General features: G+C 41.2%; 1 protein-coding gene across 1 annotated transcript in view; it reads right to left on the reverse strand.

The window, feature by feature from the left end:
• TMEM117 (transmembrane protein 117) overlaps positions 1 to 9,661 on the reverse strand; it is a 188,762-nt gene extending 179,101 nt beyond the window's left edge. Inside the window, exon 1 of the mRNA XM_063155181.1 lies at positions 9,586 to 9,661. The gene's annotated coding sequence lies outside the window, so the exon portion shown is untranslated. The remainder of the gene's footprint in view (positions 1 to 9,585) is intronic.
• Positions 9,662 to 9,941: the final 280 nt, after the last annotated feature.

Raw genomic sequence — 9,941 nt, forward strand, 5'->3', positions numbered from 1 at the left:
GGGGTCAGCTGTCCCAGCTCTGTCCTCTCCCATATTCATGCCTACTTGCTGGTATGGGAATGTGGGCAGAATGGGAAAGCAAGACAGCCCTGATCCTGTGCAAGTATTGCTGAGCAATAGCCCAAACACTGGTGTGTTTTCAACACTGTTTTAGTCACAAACACAAAACACAGCACAATTTCTCTGCTATGATGACAGTCAATTCTGGGCCAGAACCAGTACACCTGTAAAAACATCCTTGGAACAAAAGACTCCCTGCTTTGGAATTTCACACTCATGATTATGACCACATGTCTCAGCTATAACACTTCAAACCTACTCCTTATCTCATCCCCAATTCATTTCTTACTATCTTCTAAAAGAAGAGAAAGCAGCACAATAAAACATGAAGCAAATGGGGGAGGAAAAAAAACACACAAAAGCTGGCAACAGTGTGTAACTGAAGAACTAAATAGTTGAAGAACTTAGAGGAAAGAAAAGGCAAATAGGTACATCTCCTGGAAATGAAGAATGTTACGTTAATCAGAGGCAATGATATATCAAACACTAATACTGCTGTACAATTAGATGTGAAAAAATAGAATTGTGTAAAAAAATATGGAACAGCAGAATGCTTCTGCTGCATATTTGGAAAACATAAACAGTAACAGTGTTTGCATATTACATAACATGAAATACTTTCCATTAAATCAATAATATGAAAGGATAGTAAACTGCATGAACTAAAATTAAACACTTATTTTTAAATGGCATGTTGAAGAGTTATTAAAAAAATAAATTAAAGACATGATAGACAACAATGTTAATAATTAAGTTTGCTTCCTAACTGCTGAAATGCTGAGGAGAATTCACAGAACTAGAAGAAAGTTAATGTTGTAATGAGTGAAAGGGAGAAAAACAACTACATATGAATGCACATGTGTGTACACGTTAAGGCAAAAAAAATAGTGAAAAAAGGATTTGGACATAGATTTTCAGAAATATAAGTGATGCTCCAGGTAAAAATGTTAATGGAATCTTGGGATATGGGTGATCAATATGTACTTTTTGATCTTTTTCCACTAGGTTTTAGATTACTAAGAGGAAGTTAGGCATGGTTTCATCGCTGTTGATAGGTTAAATCCCAAAAAAAATTTTTTGAGCAGAATTTAATATATAGATATTTATTATATATATTTAATATACAGACACCTTTACAATACTGGTGGAACTAGGAACAAAAAAAGCAGTAGAAGAACCAGAACTTTACATGACCTTTTATTTATGATCAAGCAGAACTTCAGTCCCAGAGTCAAATGATATAGGGCTTACCAAAATTGAAGCAGAACTGACAGTTTTGAAGATGATAGTCCAACGACAAACCTTACCCTTGAATTAATTACTTCTGTTCACCCAGAGCAAGTTTACTCCAAGTAAGCATGATTCTACTTCAGATAATCCATACTGGTTTCAAACAGACAGGCAATATACACTTAGCCTTGATGAAATCACTAAAGGAGAACTGAATGAAGTGAATTTACCCCACTCATTAAACACCTTTTAAGTATATCTGCTAGCCATATGGATGCTATCAGCAAGTATAACAGCTACATGTGACTTCTGCACTAGAAAAAGAGAGGAATAATCAGCTTGCAGCTACTCTGATAGTGGCATGTACAGACTTAGAGAAAACACAAAATAAGAAAAAGTGGGATCTGAGTTCAGCCTTACACAGATTCTATTTAACCACACTGTGCAAGTTGGTTGCAATGGTACAGGAAGACCATAAAAACAGAGCTAAGCTGGAAGACACAAGTGGCAAGATAAGTTCTTTCAGAGAAAAAATATTTTCTAATATTGCTGCACCCTTCATGTGTTGTGGACCATTTTTGCTGGATGGTAGCACTCGAAGAGCTGTGGTCAATGGCTCCATGTCCAAGCAGAGACCAGTGCTGAGGGACCCCTCAGGGGTCAGTAATGGGACAGGTGATGTTTAACATCTTTGTAGGTGACATGGGATTGAAATGCACCTCAGCAAGTTTGCCAAGCATACCAATCTGTGTGCTGTGCTTGGTACACTGGAGGAAAGGGATGACATCCAGAGGAACCTAATCAGGCTGAAGAGGTGGGTCTGTTCAAACCTCATGAAGTTCAACAAGGCCAAGTGCAAGCTCCTGCACCTGGATCAGGCAATCCCAAAGGTACACGCTGGGCAGAGAATGCATTGAGAGGTGCTCTGGAAACACACACAGGTGTTGGTGGGCAAGAAGCTCAACATGACCTGGCTATGTGCAGAAGTCACAGGCCAATGTGTGGCAGGCCACAAGGCCAAATGTGTCCTAGGCTACACACAAAGTAGCACAGGCAGCAATGCAAGGGAGGGGATTCCCCTCCTTTGCTCCACTGTCATGAGACATCACCTGCACTATTGTGTCTTACTCTGGGGTCCCCAACGTGAGATGGACACAAACCTGCTGCAGAGAGCCCAGAAAAAGGCAAGGAAAATGATCAGAGGGCTGAGACTTCTCTACTGTGAAGACAGGTTGAGAGAGTTGGGGCTGTTAAGTCTGGAGGTTTATTTAGTACTAAAGAAACATTTGATTAAAAATAATGAGGGGAAATTTCTTAACCTTACAAAAAAACACAAGACAAAAAAAGTCCTGTTTCTAACATACTGTGCCTCATGATGCTCCTCTAAAGTGCAATGAACAACCCTAGTGTGTATGACTACAGTACAACAATGCATTGCCCCTGTAAAATAAAAAACCTGGAGCCTTTACTGTGTTGTCATTTTAATTCACTACTTCTTGGTCCTGTTTCTGTTAAAAGTAGGTGTAGCATGACATAAAAATTTTGCATCTTGAGAGAAGTACTTTTTGCATCATGGCAGAAGTATTCTTTTAAGCTCAAGCATAGTATGATAACTCAAACAATTAAATGACTTTCTTTTCAAGTCTCTGCATACCTGAAATTGGTGTATGCTATCTATTACAATAAAAGGATTGTAATAGGATTGTAATGATCATGCATTGCCTTGTACAACTGATCAAAATAGGGAAACAGAAATGCAGCCAGGACAGGGAATGTTATGAGGCACTGGCTGCTTTGTTGGCTGTCTCAATAGAGGCTGTGGCAAAGCAGACACTGCACTAATGTAAATGAAGAGCAAATCTGATGCTGCCAAAGCAGATCCCTTCAGGTGTCCTGCTCAAAGCATGGCTGGTCCAAGCAGTGGATCGAATACAGGAATAGAAGGGACATATGCTTGCTAACAGCTTCAATATGACTGTCCCTATGGTAGCAGTTGGTGAATCAGAACTATAATCTCACTGAAAATAATTGTGTACCAATACTAAATATGAGAGAGCTAATCATAGTCTGAAGAAAATTAATAAGGGAACCATATATATACTGCTATGTCTAGAGAGTTGGGGCTTTGCTGTCTGATCTTTAGTTTTGAAGTGATGAGAAGACCAGGTTTTGTGACCTTTCTTTTCAGCTTTTTCTTGTCCTTTATAGGGATATGCAGTATCTATTATGCAATTAGACTTTTTTCAATGTCCAAAGAACAGCCTGTGGTAAATGCCTGTTATTTTTATCTCACACTAATGCACTGTGAAAAAGCATAGTTATGCAAAAAAAAAAATTCAATGATAAATGTAATAATTTATTTAGCAGCTGGAAATCTATTGAAAATGGACACACACTTGGACTAACTGCCTGAGAGAACAAGTAAGAATGCACAGTGGACTCAAAATATCCATTGTTTTTTCATCCTCAATTTCCTTCCATTTCTAAGAGCACGGTAGTGAGTGCACTGTAGAATCTTTTGGAACTAACATGAAGTACTGGAGTCCCCCAGCTTATGCTGAGACATAGCTAACATCTGAGTTTGTGTGTGCCTGTGAGGGTCTTCTTCTGCTGGGAATCAAGTGCAAGGAGCTGAGCAGTAACAAAGCAGGCTGACCTAGTCAAAGCAGTCACAGTGCTAGAAAGGAACAGTGTAACTACTTTGGGTTGCACTGCAATTCTTTCTCTTACCCTTCCTCCACATTTCTCTCTATTTAAACAGTAAGCACTGCACAGTAAGGATCTGTGTTAGATTTTATTCTCTAACATCTCAGAAATTATCTGCCACATCTCAGAAATGCTTTCCACAACAAACTAACTGGCCTTGTGGAACCCTTTTGGGATAAAACTTCCCATGTTCTCTTGCTACTATTTTTATATTGTAATTCATGGGTAGAAGAAATTGGGTGTCACTTCTACATGACGCAGATGAAAAGCCTGTCCTACTGAATTCTTCTCCTGCAAGTAGGACCCCATGAGTAGGAGGAATAATTTTTCCCAGGTCTTCCCATTCTTTCACCTCAGCTTAGACATTCCTCAGGTCTTAGCTCTCCTCATGAAGCCTATATAAAAATGTGGAATTATCTAACAACAGTTTGAACCTTTCCTTATTTTCTTTGGAAATTTGGATAAGACCATAAAGCAGCAATAATAAGCATTGGAATCAATAAGGAGTCGTTGGAAGGAACCTGATACGTGGTGAATAAGGAATTGGTTGTATAGCTGCATGCAGACAGTAGAGGTCAATGTCTCAATGCCAGGATGGAGATCAGTGATGAGTGGTGTTCCCCAAGGACCTGTATTAGCACCCATACTCCTTACTTCTGAGTCAGTGACATTGACAATTGGATGGAGTGCACCCTCAGCAAGTTTGCAGACTGAGTGGTGCAGTTGACTTGCCTGAGGGATGGGATGCCATCCAAAGGGACCTGGACAAGCTCAAGCAGTGAGTCCATGTGAAACTCATGAGGTCCAGTAAGGTCAAGTGAAAAGTCCTGCACCTGGGCTGGGACAATCTCTGGAAATAATAAAGGCTGGGGGATTACTGGATTGAGTCCTGCTGAGAAGGACCTGGGGGTACTGGTGGATGAAAATAAAATGGTAATGAGCCAGCCATGTCTGCTTGCAGCCCAGAAAACAAACTGTACTCTGGGCTACGCAAAAAGAAGTGTGGTCAGCAGGTTGAGGGAGATGATTTTTACCCCTACTCAGCTCTGATGAGATTTCACCTGAAGTACTGCATCCATCTCTGGAGTCCTCAGCACATGAAAGACATGGAAGTGTTGAAGAGAGTCCAGAGGAGGGCCATAAAAATAATCAGAGGGATAGAATACTTTTCTTATGAGAAAAGGCTGAGAGTGTTTGGGTTGTGGAGAAGACTTCTCCTTGCAGTTTTTCAATACTGAAAGGGTGTTTATAAGAAAGATGAGAACAGTCTTTTTAGGCCTGTAGTGAAAGGAAACAGGATAATGGTTTTAAACTAAAAGAGAGTCGATTCAGACTAGATATAAGGAAGATATTTTCTACAGTGAGGGTGGTAAAACAGTGGAAAAGGGTATCCAGAGAGGCAGTAGATGCCCTACTCCTGCTGACATTCAAGGTCAGGTTGGATGGTGCCCTGAGCAACCTGATAGAGTTGATGATGTCTCTGCTCATTGCAGGAGGTTGGACTAGATGGCCTTCAGGGTCCCTGCCAACCCAAAACGTTCTATGATTCTATGATCTGTTACATCATAGCCATACAATGTTACATACCATGGAGAAACAGGCAGGAATCTGGGAGCTCAGAAAGGCCAGGCAAAATGTTAAAGAAAAGATAAGAAAAATGACCAAAACTTTGAAATATTGATACTCCTAGGCTACAAAGTAAAAACTCTCAGCAAGGCCCAGCGACTCTGCAAACGCTGATTAAGAAAGGAAGTGACTTGGGACTTTGTCTTCAGCATCAAGTGCAAACAATGCCTTGGCCAGAGCTCTGTTTGCTTCCTCTGGAATTAGTTTGTACTAGCTGTACCTTGTCAAGAGAGGAGCTGCCATCCCTAAAGTAATGGAAAACAAGATAAACAACTGCACAAATCAGCACGGTCCTGATGTCTGAGCTGATACTATTTCATGATGACTCAATGCACTCCTCTAAAGTAAATAATAAAAGAAAGTGGAAATGGGCATGAAAGGAATGTTGCCCAGCATGTCTCTTTTGAGTTCACTAGGAAAATTACTGGATCCATGCAAGTGCTGCACCATTTTATCATCCTAGATCATCAGCCACTAAAAGCATTTCACATACTTCCTACTAGTAGATCCTGTTTGTACCAAAGTCAGTGAGAGAATTCTTAATTATTTCTATGGGGTTATTATATCTTCCACATAATGTTAGGAAAAATAGAAGCATAATCTCTAATTTTTGTAATATGCATTTTCACCTAATCATTGTATATGCCTTGGAATTATTTTTTATATATTGTAATAACAGAACATTTGAGTGAGGAAATCTTTGAGAAAATTACTGCTTTCCAGAGTACTCAGAGCTACCTAGCAGCTCATTAGATCATGAAAACTTCAAATACTGCTCTATGTTTAGACATGACTACTGGCCAGACAAGCCACCCCTGCAGGAGGTAATTAACAATCTTGGCAGATAAGATCTACTCTAAATCTAGGCTGTATTGTGTTTGGTGGCTCTCTGCCAGGACTCAGTAGCTTTCTAAAAGGGGTCTTTCTCCAGTCACCATGTGCTGGGCTGTCAGTGTGATCATCCAAATGGAACTGAAACAGTCCTAAGCATATTTTCTTTGTCTTGGAGAAAAAGCTAGCAAATCAAATGGAGTGGAAGGTAGAGCAGTCCTAACTGACATGAAAACATACAAGGAGAGGCTGCTGTAAGACATACCCAATCTCCTAAAAAATAAATAGATACTTGAATTTTTTTTTTCTATCTTGAGTTACACAAATAAATGTTTTACAAGAATGCAAATAGCACCTCATGTTTGCCTTGTAGTTTTTTTCAAATACATGATCTCCGTTTTTAATATAAGTTTTATTTAAGTGAAGTTTCTATTTGGTGGTATGAAGACCATTTTCACTCCAGCTGAGTGAAAATAGTAATATGGCTTCAGTTACTGCTTCATTATATCATCTTTGATCTTTATGATTTGGATAGGAGTTTAATGATCTAAAGCAGTTTAGTGAGAATCTGAAGGACACTAAAATTCAGAACTTTAGGAATCTTCATTAGCTAGAAAATCCCTACTTGCTCATGTTAGTTTCCATGCAACATCTCTTCTTGGGCATACATCAAACACTGTAATATAGGAAAATATATGTGATACTGAGATTTTAAAGAAAATAGGTTTGACTTTCAGTTTGTCTTTTTGCCAAAAAGGTGCTACAAAATGTCAACGTGTGCCAGTCTTGTTTCATATAAAACTGTTGTTAAGATCACATTCCTGCACTTCAGAGCCCTCAGACTGGTGGAAGCTGTAGTGGTATGTCCTCAGACAGACAAATAAGACAATCTGAATACAGTGACAAATGTTGAACCATTTTGGTATTTCCAGTCTAGGCATAAATTTCCACTGAAAAAACCAGTTCCACAGTCTTAACCACACATTCTTGTTACCACTTTGTGACAATAGTAGTGGTTCTGGGGACACATGACTAACTGGAGCAAGGAACTGATTGGTGTTTTCAGGACATCTGTCTATCAATGAAAACTTTTTTTTCCCTCATACATTTTCAGGCAACTCCATCTGTTACAAGCACTAATACCAAAACAGGGATAACCCAAGAATTTAGAACCTGTGTCAAGCTGGGGATCAAATAATTTAAAGTAATTGTGATAGAACCACATCTTTGGTTGCCACTTTGACTGGATCTCCAGTACTCTTTTCCTCTTGAAAAAGCTCTTCTCCAAGAGTTTATTTCTTTTTTTTTATATAATCCTGGTGCTCCTGGAGCCTTACAATAGAGGAACAAGAGCCAACTACTGAGTACCTGGTAGGTGCTACCTGTCTCTTATTTCCTGGTTTCACATGAACCCTTTTCTCTGTTTCTTTCAGCCTCCTTGCTAGAAGAAAGAAAAACTGCAGCCTCTCTGTTTGCCCAGCTGCTGTCAGTCCCAGCTCATTAGCTGGTGACTTGTCTCCACAGTGACTCTGTATGTGCTGGACTAGCATTACACAGCACAGTTCACATAACAGTTACAGCGCTGTTTCACATTTCCCAAATAGGACACTAAATCCCACATGTTCTTTAAACTGGGGATCTGACAAAGCACAGGCACCCACATTTATCAACACAGCTGACTTCAGAAATTCCTGAGCTGCAGCATCCTGGAGGCTGGAAGGTGAACCAGGGAAGGATTACCATGTGCCACCTTCCTCTTCAATTCTTGTCTGGTCCATTGGGTTGGATATTTGATATGCCCTCTTACAGCACTTCTTGTGCTCCCTAGCTGAATAGCACCCCATAAAATCTGTATGGGGTGCTATTGTAACTCCCAGGAACCTGAAGGAATCATCAGCATCAATGCCTACAGCATGCACATTTTGTCTGTAAAGTCTTGATCTAGACCACAGCACAGATTAAAAATGCTGACTACATGATGTTGGAACCCAGGGAACAGGGAATATTTCTTTGCCTGCCCTGAGAAGTCCTGACCCCCAGGGGAGCACTGCTTTTAACCTTTGTCCATGGAGAAAGCTTCTAAGACTTTGGGATGAATTGGAATCTTCGAGTGTGTGAAATAGATAGTAGTATAGTTTATCACAGGGTGAAAATTTTAAAGTTTTGTACAAAAGTAGATAGGAGACAAGATGGATGATTTTTGGTGTTGTCTGATCTCCTTCTTGTTCTTCATCCGCTCCATCTTCTGCAGCGTTGGGAGCACAGGGAGATTGGTTAGAAAGAACCGTAATGCAGATATTGCATGGAGAGAAAAATGATTAGTTATTGGTAGAAAGGTAAAAATAAAGTATGTTCTGATAGTTAATTGGACAAAATAGCTGTAAAGGACCTTGAATCTGTGTGTCTTGTGACTTTGGTGCCTTCTCTTTGTACACTGAGTCTGAGACGCAGACAGCATGCTGAACTTCTGATAAGAGAAAAATAAACAGCAACCTGAAGACAGAAAAACCAAGAGTCCCATCCATCTCTCATTCCTGGCACAGAACTTTTTAGGGGTCTCCCCATCAGGGGGACCCACCAGGGAGGTTTTAACAAAACGACAATGAAGCGATTTTCAAAGAAGCTATAGTTCCCATCTTTTTGTTGTTAAGAGGAGGATCCTTCTCAACCCATAGACAGATAAGCCTGGAAAAGAGCTAGCAAAGGCAAATCGACCTTCAGAGCTTGCTTAAATTCATGGTGCAGGACTCTTCTTCACTGTAAACTTTGAAAGAAAAAGCTGAGGGGAACTATATCAGCACAGTTTGAAAAGGCATAAAGGAGCCTTTGGCCGTGCATAGGGCCCTGAGAAGCAGATGCATCCTTCCTAAGCATAGATCCTTGCCCTGCTGAAGCAGACAAGTGGCTCAACCACCAGATCCGCACTGAGAGAGAAGAAATCTTCATTGTGTCTGTTGATACAGTGCCACCACGTACCAAATACTGCAAAATTAACAAAGACTGCCTTGTCAGGGGCAAGGGCTTGAACGGAGTGAGCCCTGGCTGTGGGCTCTGTTCCCTGACTTCTGGGCTCTTTGTCAGGGACTGTTTAATCCAAAATTTACACTATATGCATGCAGCCTGCTGTCATACCTGATGGATCCTTCTGTGCTGCCCCAAGCGAGAGAGGGGCAGGTCTCCACCACGGGCTTCTACAGACCAACTAAATTCATCTCAGTTGTATTTCGATTACTTCGGTTAACGAGCAGCCCGTGCCGCGGGGTACACGGCCCTTCCTGCCGGGCACGACTGACCGCAGGCTTTGCGCCCGCGATGCCCGCGGCGGGTCGCGCTGCCGGCTCCGGGACAGCAAGTGAAGGGGGCGGCGGAACGGAGAGGAGAGGGAGAGCAAAGGGCACGGATGAGGGAAAAGCGGCGCCCGGTCCCCGCTCTGAAGCGCCGAGAGGAGGCGCAGGGGGAGCGGGCGCGGGGCAGGGCGTGCCGGGGCA

The sequence above is a fragment of the Melospiza melodia genome, chromosome 4, assembly GCF_035770615.1.
Source record: "Melospiza melodia melodia isolate bMelMel2 chromosome 4, bMelMel2.pri, whole genome shotgun sequence".
NCBI lineage: Eukaryota > Metazoa > Chordata > Aves > Passeriformes > Passerellidae > Melospiza > Melospiza melodia.